This window comes from Tribolium castaneum, chromosome 1 (assembly GCF_031307605.1).
Source record: "Tribolium castaneum strain GA2 chromosome 1, icTriCast1.1, whole genome shotgun sequence".
Taxonomy (NCBI): Eukaryota; Metazoa; Arthropoda; class Insecta; order Coleoptera; family Tenebrionidae; genus Tribolium; species Tribolium castaneum.
In genome coordinates this window covers 552,323-562,114 of record NC_087394.1, presented here as the reverse complement: position 1 = coordinate 562,114, position 9,792 = coordinate 552,323, and positions in this window count along the sequence as shown.

The window sequence follows — 9,792 nt, the reverse complement described above, 5'->3', positions numbered from 1 at the left end:
CTAAAATAAGAAAATTTAATAAAAGTTTCGGACAGATTTGATGATATTTCAGCCAGTTCTAGAGAAATTTTTTGACACAAAAAAACAAAAATTCAATATACTTCAGCACTATTTTATTATTGATTTTTCGGTGTTTTAAATATTATTTTTCTGACAAAAAATCACGCTGAACACCAAAAAATTACAAAGTTGTGTTGTTTTCGACTTAATTTGACGATTTTTCGGTGTGATTTAGCGACATCTCTAAACTTAAATTTTTAACTCAAAACATGATTATAAGAAAAATGTGGTTCTGGACTAATTACAAAGAAATTTCGTTTAAAAATGAGCTATATCGACAAAAATTACACTAATTTACAAATTATTTTCTAATTTTTAGGTATGTTTTATAAACTTCTTGCAAAATAAATCAAAAATTAGTCTCGACCAAAAAAAGATAAGATACGATCACTTTCGATTTAATTAAATGATTTAAAAAAATATTTTTTTTTAAGTACACTCGCTAATAAGTAACACCCATTTTAGTATAAATTAAATTAATTTTCAGTCTGTTTTTAACAAAATTTTGGAAAATAATTTGCATTTCTGGCTGAAAAATATGCCCAAAAAAGGCAAAAATAACGATTTTAGTTTTAATTTGGTAATTTTCGGATATTTTTTTGCAAAATCTAGGAAAGAAACTGAGTTCTTAGCTCTAAAATATGTTTAAATGCTCAACAAAGGCAGAAATAACTTCACTTTTGACCAAAATTTATTGTTTTCTTGTAGAATCATTTAGAAAAATGTTTCTGGCAAAACAATTTTCAGTCTAACGACATGATGAAATTTTGGTTCCATTTTTTACAAAATTTTAAGAAATAATTACTTTTCTAACTATAATCCGTATCAAAATATTCAAAAAAAATGTGTTAAGCTACTAAATTTAGAGATTTTTCACTGTTTCTCAAAAGAATCTGGGAATATAAGTTAGAAATATTTTTTCTACCAAACTTTTTTTCGATTTATTTTTGAAGAAATTTCGCTTAAAAATGACCTAAATTGATTCAAACAAATAAAAACTTACAAAATAAAATTCAGAAGTACCAAAATTTTGTGATTTTTTAGCAAATTAATCGGAAAAGGTTTTTTTGGCCTAAAAAAGTGTGCAGACCCAGGAAAAAACAAAAATGCCATTTTCAGGCTATTTTGTTAATTTTTCGAATTACTCTTAGTTTTCAGAATTAATTAGATTTTTAGTTGGAGAATGTGATAAAACATTTAAAAGCAAGAAAATAAAGTGGTAATTTTTCGGTCAAAATATATCACAAAAAACTGATTTTAGCAACACCTTTGACCAAAATTTTCATCTTCAGTTGAATTATCTTATTTTTCGATTTCTTTTTTCATAAAATTTCCGGCAATTTTAAAGCTGTTTTCATCTTTCAAATTCTTAATTTTTTTGCGCATTATTTTTGGCTTGTTAGTCGTGTATTTTCAGGTACTGGTATAAGTTGGTCTCAAGACTCGACAATTTTTTACCTCACCTCCTCGGAATAATTCATCCAAATCAAAAATGTGCACAAATCTGCGGTTTTAACTTTTAACAATGAGGCGCCTAATGGCCTCATTTTTTGCCGAGCTTTACCGCTGAGACTTCGTCGTGAATATTCCACAAGTTGTAGAGAGATTGCATAATAATTCACTAAAAATACCAACCTTCGTTTGATTTTCTATTCAGTCAAGCTAGAGAATGTTTCATTTCCGACCACATTTCCTTAATTAGTAATAATTTATCTAAAAGCTTGACGAGTTGGGTAGGTTTAGGGCGGAAAACTGTTGTTTTCATGACGCTCAACCGCATGTAATGAGATTATTTAGGGTATTTGGGATATAAGTAATGAGATTGTTATTAAGGGCCAGAAATCCGGAGTTTGCAAATAAACAAGTAGTTTAGTAATCACTCACAATAACAGTACTTTTACAGATTCCGAACAATTAAAGCCTTTTTGTATGAAAAAAAAACAAAATAAACTAAAAAATCGGCATAATATACATAATAATGCCATTTTTAATTAAAAAAAAACACTGTATTCAGCTAACAGCTGAATAGACCAAAATCTGGCATCTCTGCATTAACAATATTTTTTCATTCAATTAACATTTTTATTTTTTTGGTTTTTAGTATACATAATTTGTCATTAACTAATTTTTCCACAACTTAAAAATTAAGGAAATAAAAAGGTAAAATACTAAAAACAAAGTTAAAAAGTGTGAGAATGAAACGCTAAGAAACTATAAAACTGGAAGCCAGAGAACATAAAATAAATAAAAAGTTTGTTAAATGTTTTTGCTTCTCGAAAATCATAAAATTGTCTATTTTTGTATTTTGTGAAAAAATCTTGCGAAACAATTGAGTTTTTGCTGAAAAACTCATTCCTGGAACATATGAGACACCAGTGAACCGGTTTAGGGCAGAACGAAATTTCGCCTTAAATGTGAATAAAATGGTCGATTCTGTTTAATTTTGGTAAATTAATTAGATTTTTTTGACGAAACAGGCTATTTTAAATTTATTACACAAAAAATAAGGATACTAGAAAAGTAGAATTTTCACATAACTAATTAAAATCTACACTGTCATGTCGGTTTGAAAAAACTGATAATAATATAATATAATATATAATATAATAATTAGTATACGTAGTTTGTCATTAACTAATTTTTCCACAACTTAAAAATTAAGAAACTAAAAGGATAAAATACTAAAAACAAAGTTAAAAAGTGTGAGAATGAAACGCTAAGAAACTATAGAACTAGAAGCCTGAGAACATAAAATAAATAAAAAGTTTGTTAAAAGTTGAATAACTTAAAAGAGTTAAATGGCAAGCCTAATTTTTTGTTTTTGCTTCTCAAAAATCATTAAATTGTCAATTTTTGGGTTTGTGAGGAAATTTTGCGAAACAATTGAGTTTTTGCTGAAAAACTTATTCCTGGAACATATGATACACCAGTGAACCAGTTTAGGGCAGGACAAAATTTCGCCTTAAATGCGAATAAAATGGTCGATTCTGTTTAATTTTGAAAATAATTAAATTTTTTTGACAAAAACAGGCTATTTTAAATTTATTACACAAAAAATAAGAATCCTAGAAAAGTAGAATTTTCACACAACTAATTAAAATCTACACTGTCATGTCGGTTTGAAAAAATTGATAATAATATAATATAATTATTAGTATACGTAGTTTGTCATTAACTAATTTTTCCACAACTTAAAAATTAAGAAACTAAAAAGATAAAATACTAAAAACAAAGTTAAAAAGTGTGAGAATCAAACGCTAAGAAACTATAGAACTAGAAGCCTGAGAACATAAAATAAATAAAAAGTTTGTTAAAAGTTGAATAACTTAAAAGAGTTAAATGGCACACCTAATTTTTGTTTTTGCTTCTCAAAAATCATTTAATTGTCAATTTTTGATTTTGTGAAAAAAACTTGCAAAACAATTGAGTTTTTGTTAAAAAATTCATTTCTGGAACACATGAGACACCAGTGAACCGGTTTAGGGCAGAACGAAATTTCGCCTTAAATGCGAATAAAATAGTCAATTCTGTTTAATTTTGAAAATAATTAAATTTTTTTGACAAAAACTAGCTATTTTAAATTTATTACACAAAAAATAAGAATACTAGAGAAGTAGAATTTTCACATAACTAATTAAAATCTACACTGTCAAGTCGGTTTGGAAAAATTGATAATAATATAATATAATATAATAATATATTTATTTATAACAGTGACATATGTTCACAATTACAATGTGTTCAAAAATGGTTGTCCATCAAGTCACCTATGAAATTTCAACGTAATGTGCCGCTTAATTTAAACTGTGAATACTGTCAAAGTGACAGATCCGTCAAAATATTGCAAAAAAGCTTCGAATCTAAAAACGAAAAAGTACAGCAAAAATCACAGAAATATAAAACACAAATCAAGATAAAACTTTCAAATCCAAAAAAACGGAAAAATAGTAAATTTATTTCAAGTTTTGAGAAAAGCCGCTTGATTTAGATCATGTTAAAGACAGAAATCAATTGAAATCGAACAAGTTCTGACGATTTTAAACGATTTTTTTACACCAATTAAATTTTAATCGATAAGATAATTAAAAAAACTGTTAAATTTTTAGAAATTCTTCTCTAGAAAGAACTAAGACGCGTTGTTTTTCTTGCTTGAAATTGGCTTGTGTCCCTGCGGACTTGGTCTCGTATACAGGGTGTGTCCCAATCTGGCGCCATAAATCCAAATTAGCGAATGAAAAATACAGACGAGTCTCGTGTTCATAAAGTTACAGATCACGTATCGAGGCAGCTTTAACATTTAGAGGCGAAATGTCACCCTAGAGCTTTATTTGGCCCCCGACCGCACTATAATGACCGAAAGGTCATTGAAAATTTATTATCATTAGCTGTCATATTTTCTGAAATATTGGCGTGTGTTTGTGTCTTCGATTGCTCGCCCAATTTACGTCACACTGATGGATTGCACGCCGAATTGACAAGATCGTGTGTGAGGAGAGAAAAGAGAGGAAAAAATTATTTTGCAAACAAATTAAATTATAGACGAGTTAATTAAGTGTCACCACACACACACACAGTGGATGAAAATTTCGTTCATTAAAACTCTATTTCCAACATTCGGTGAAGTGTCCTAAGGCGTCGCGACGCTCGCATTGGACGACAAAGCGCCAGACAGTGTTGCGGCCGACTGTCCGCAACCGAACTGACCACACAATGCTTTATTCCGAATTTGCGGCCCTTTTTTCATTGCAAGACAAATACGCAAAGTCCAACTAGCTCTCAGTCAAATATATAAATGCAATCGCTGTAAAATTAAATCAGTGGGAAATTCCGTGTTTTAAGGGGAGAGATGCCAACTGACAGGATAATTTCCTGAACGGACGGTCAGACATGCAAATGCGAAAATTAGGAAATTTGCTTAAAATACGCACGAAGTATTAGTTCACAAACGAGAAAAAACTAATTATAATTATTACACTAATTTGATGAAACTTTAAAGAAATTTAAAAAAATATCTTCAGCTCAAATAAAGCTGAATGGCTTTAAAAACAAATCAATTTTAATATAAATAAGAGATAATTCGCACAGTTTCAGTCAAACAGCAATAACTGACTAAGTTTAAAAAAAAACTATTACTTCAAAAATTGTTATTTTGTGATTTTTTTTCTCAAAATTATTCGAAACTGCCAGAATTTGTGTTACAAAGACATTTTTTTAATATTTCTGTGTTTAAAATGAAATAAAAAACAAAAACTTTTTGATCTGTTCCGTAAAAATGTCATGATCTGAGGGAATTTCTGCTTCAAAAATTAAGTAAATCTCTTAATTTGAATCTTTTTCTGGTACAAATTGTAAATATCTTGATTTAAATCCTTTTTCTAGTCTTAGTTAGTGGCCAAATAGCAGTTTTCATAATTTCTGGCTTTAAGACGCGCCAATGTTTTACTCAAAAATAATCACTTCCTCTAAATTGGCTAACATAACTTATTTTGTGCAAATCTCTTAAACAAAAACTTTTTTTTCCTGGAAATTTACGACGTAATTAAATGCTTTTTTTCTGTCTTTTAACATAAACGAAATCACTATTTATACAAAAATACTGTAATTTAATCATTTTTTGGCAAAATTTTTCAAATATGCAACGAAAAACTATGTCAGGTGATTTTTTATAATAAGGTTTGAGAAAAGGTAAGAAAAAATAACATATAGAACAAAACAGTAAAGCAAAATATAGCCCGAAAAAAAAAGATAAGTAATAAAAAAGTAAAAAGTAAAAGCAGAAGCTCAAATTTTAAGTCCTCGAAAAATGTAAAAGAATAAGAATTCGATAGATTTTGACCAATTTTTTCAAAATAATTAAGTTTTTGAACCAAAAACGTACATAATCAAATATAAAAGACAAAAATAGCATTGTTTCCAACAATTGTTAGTTTTTGACGAACTTTTGCAAAATATTTCATTCTGTAAATATCAATTTCAGCCCAAGTTATTGAATTTTTGGATAGATTTAACAAAATTTTTACGACAAAACAACTGAGTTCAAAATTGAATTCAAAAATTCAAAAAGCGGTCGATTGTTAACGAATTTTCGGTAAACAATTTTGTTTTTTTTTAAGTACTGGAACGCTTTAAACACAAAAAATGTAATTTTTGACCCAATTGAGTGATTTTTTTTATCCTCTTTAGCAAATCAATTTTTCTTTAAGAAAGAAAAAAAAGATTTTTTGAGAAATTTTTGTAAAATAATTGTTTTTTTATATCAAAAATGCAAATAAACAAAAAAAGACAAAAATAATGCTGAATTTTTAGCTAGATTTAGTAAAATTTTACGCTGAGTTTTAAACATTTGTTGTTACTTTTGACGAAATTTGGGTAAACTATTGTGTTTTTCCCTAAAAAAGTAGGCGTTGGAAAAGCAAAATCATCTAATATTCGACCAAATTTAGTGATTTTTGATAAGGTCAACTGTGGCGAGAATGACATTTGCATTAGTTAACAAACTAAAATTACTTAATACCTAATAAAAATAACAAATAAAGTAAAGTAAAGTAAAAAAAAGATAGATTAAATGAATAATTATAAATGAGCATTGATAATAAAACTATCGGAGTTGATTTGGAATTAGAGAAATTATTTTAGAATTAAGAAAATAAAAAATGACCAAAATTTCGTCAAAAATCGAAAAAAACTGTTCAACAGACTCAAAACTAGCCTAGAAATGTGTAAAAAAATTCATTCGGGTGTTTATTACACGAGCAAGCCAAATAAATAGCAAAAAAATAAAGTTAAAGTAATATAAAAGTGAAAAATAAAATCAGAAATTGTGTTTACCTCAAAATTTGAGCGTTAGACAAATGCAAAAAAGCACATATTCGGTGATACTTTGCGCCATTTTTGACAAATTTTTGCAAAAAAATAGGTTTTTGTACCTATCAAAAATAAACAAAAACTGAAAAAGTCAAAAATAACACTGAATTTTTAGCTATATTTAGCAAAATTTTAGAACGAAGCGACAGAGTTTAAAACTTTTAAACAAAATTTCGCTAAACTATTGTTTTCTCGATAAAAACAAAATTGAAAAAACAAAATCATGTAATTTTCGACCCAATTTAACTTTGGTAAGTCATTAAAAAAAAACATCCAATATCTCAACTCTGGGGAGAAATTTTTGGAAAAATTTGCCAATTATTTTACGTAAGTTAAGAATTTAAAAATCAAAAATGACCAAAATATCGCCAAAAATCGAAAAAACTGTGGTGTTTGAGAAGTGAGTAAAAATTCAAGCGGCATCAAAATCTCCTTCCGAAATTCCATTTATTTAATTCGCATCTGTGCTAAGTCTGTGTAATAACACTCGCCTAAAATTAATTAGCCGGTTCCATAATTCGTAAGGTGTGCGCAAAAAGGATAATAGAGGTGGGTTTCTTCAATCCCTTGTAAATACGGTGCGTAGATCAACTCTTGCTGTGGAATTTAGATTGACATATTTCTATTGTCTTTGATTGATTATTGTTTTATTTTCTTGAAGTGTCAATCACGTCACTTGCGAATCTTTCCACCGCCAGTATTTTCACAGCAAGAGTTGATCTAAACACTTTTTGAGCGCACTGTATTTATTTGGATGATGCGCCAATTAATTGGTGGCGGTTGAATCGATAAATAAAAGAGAGGACCACCACCGCCACCACCTCACTTAGCAGAGGATATTTAAAAGCTGTCGCGTGCTGCCGTTATATTACTCTGACAGAGCATTCATCACCACTCCCGGCAAGCTCGTACGGCCTTGCACCACCGCTACGCTAATTGTGTTTTATGACGACGACCAACCCACCAATTTTTCAAACGGGTAATCAAAAGTGAAATGTGCACAGGATTCCAAAGCACAACACTTGAATTATGCGCAAGGTGGCCCAAAGGACCTAAACTTTGCCTTATTTAACACCACTGCTAACTCCAACCATCATCATACAGGGTGACCCAGGGGTACGTGCAAGCTCCAGAACTTTTTTCTAAGCCAGCTATCAATCTAAACTTTCTTTCAAAAGATTGGTTTTACACTAAGGCACGTTATGAAAATATTTTAATCTGCATACAGGGTGTTCCAAAGCACATATTCGGTGATTTTTTGACAAATTTTTACAAAAAAATAGGTTTTTGTACTTATCAAAAATAAATATAAACAAGTGAAAAAGTCAAAAATAACTTGCTAGATTTACCAAAATGCTAGAATGTCTCAAACATAAATTTTAAGTCATCATTACGTCATAGGCCGAGAACCGCCTACTAGCTTTTTGATTGGTCCACTAGCTTGACGTAACAAAATAACGCATGCGCGCTTTGAAATTAGAGTAGCTCGGCCTACTACGTTACGCGATCAAAAATTGCTTTTGTTGGCCTTAATACTGAAAATCTATTAAAATCAAAAAATACGGGTTATCTAATTTTTTATTAATTTTCCAAAAATGCAGTTAAAAAAATTGCGTGACGTGGTTTTATAAAGACTACTAAAATTGTTTCCCTTGTGATGTACCTCTATTTCTATTAGAATTTCATCAAAAGATACTCTTTTCAGAATGGTATTGGAGTCTTAAAGTTTACAACAGCCTACTCGATTTTTTTCCAAAAAAACATCAATATTTTGTATTTCGCAAAAATCGTACACATTTTACAAATTAGACCCCACAAACCTTATATCGACAAAAAGCTCATAAAAAATGCCATACCATGATGCAGTAAAATATAAGGAGTTGCATTTGAAAAAATCGAGTTATTGCAATTTGTAGTTTGTCATTTTGAGAAAATCGTAGTAGGCGCTGTAATATCGACTTCAAGTTTGTTTTTATTGCAAAAGATGCGTTAAAGCTTAAGGAATCGATTGAAAAAAAATTGTTAAATTATCTTAAATGGTTTTGAAACTATAAATATTTTTGTGACTCTGCACGACGCAATTTTCATACATAAATTGACATAAGTCAAAAACTATAACAGATAAGTCTATAAAACACAATTTAGTCACGATTTCAAAAATATAATAAGCAATTGGGGTTTTCATTCAAAAAAAAAAAAATTTAGTTAGGTATTTAATTTTGGAACACTCTGTATACAAATTGAAATATTTTCAGAACGTGCCTTATTGTAAGACTTACTGTTTAAAAGAAAATTTAAGTTGATAGCTTGCATAGAAAAAAAGTTATGGAGCATGCACGCACCCTTGGGTCACCCTGTATTTCACAATTCAAGACTAAGGAATAATTCAATCGCGTGACTATGTTACGGACACTATATACTTATATTTTTGCACAAATGTTATCATCGAGACACGGGCATAAAATCTCAAATTAAAATTTTATCTTTCATACTGGATTAGATTTGTGAAATTTACAACTCGCCGTAATACGGTTTACGAGTGACGTTAAAATGTCGTTTCCTAGATGTTTATTAACAGTTATAATTAATTTACTATTGGATGGCGTGACTATCTACCTACAGTTATGTCTGTGTGGTATTTTTCTTGCATAAGGAAGCGATTTGTACAAGAAAGGATCGTTCAATGAGGAAATATTTTCAAATTTATGGCGACGAAAAAGATTTTTTGGAGGATTTTATTTATTTATTTATTTATTTATTTATTTATTTATATCGAAAATCAATCTATAATAAAATGATTTTTGATCAAAACAAGGCAAATTAAACCATACTTAAGGGCCATTAATTGTGGAATTAGTTGTCGGAACA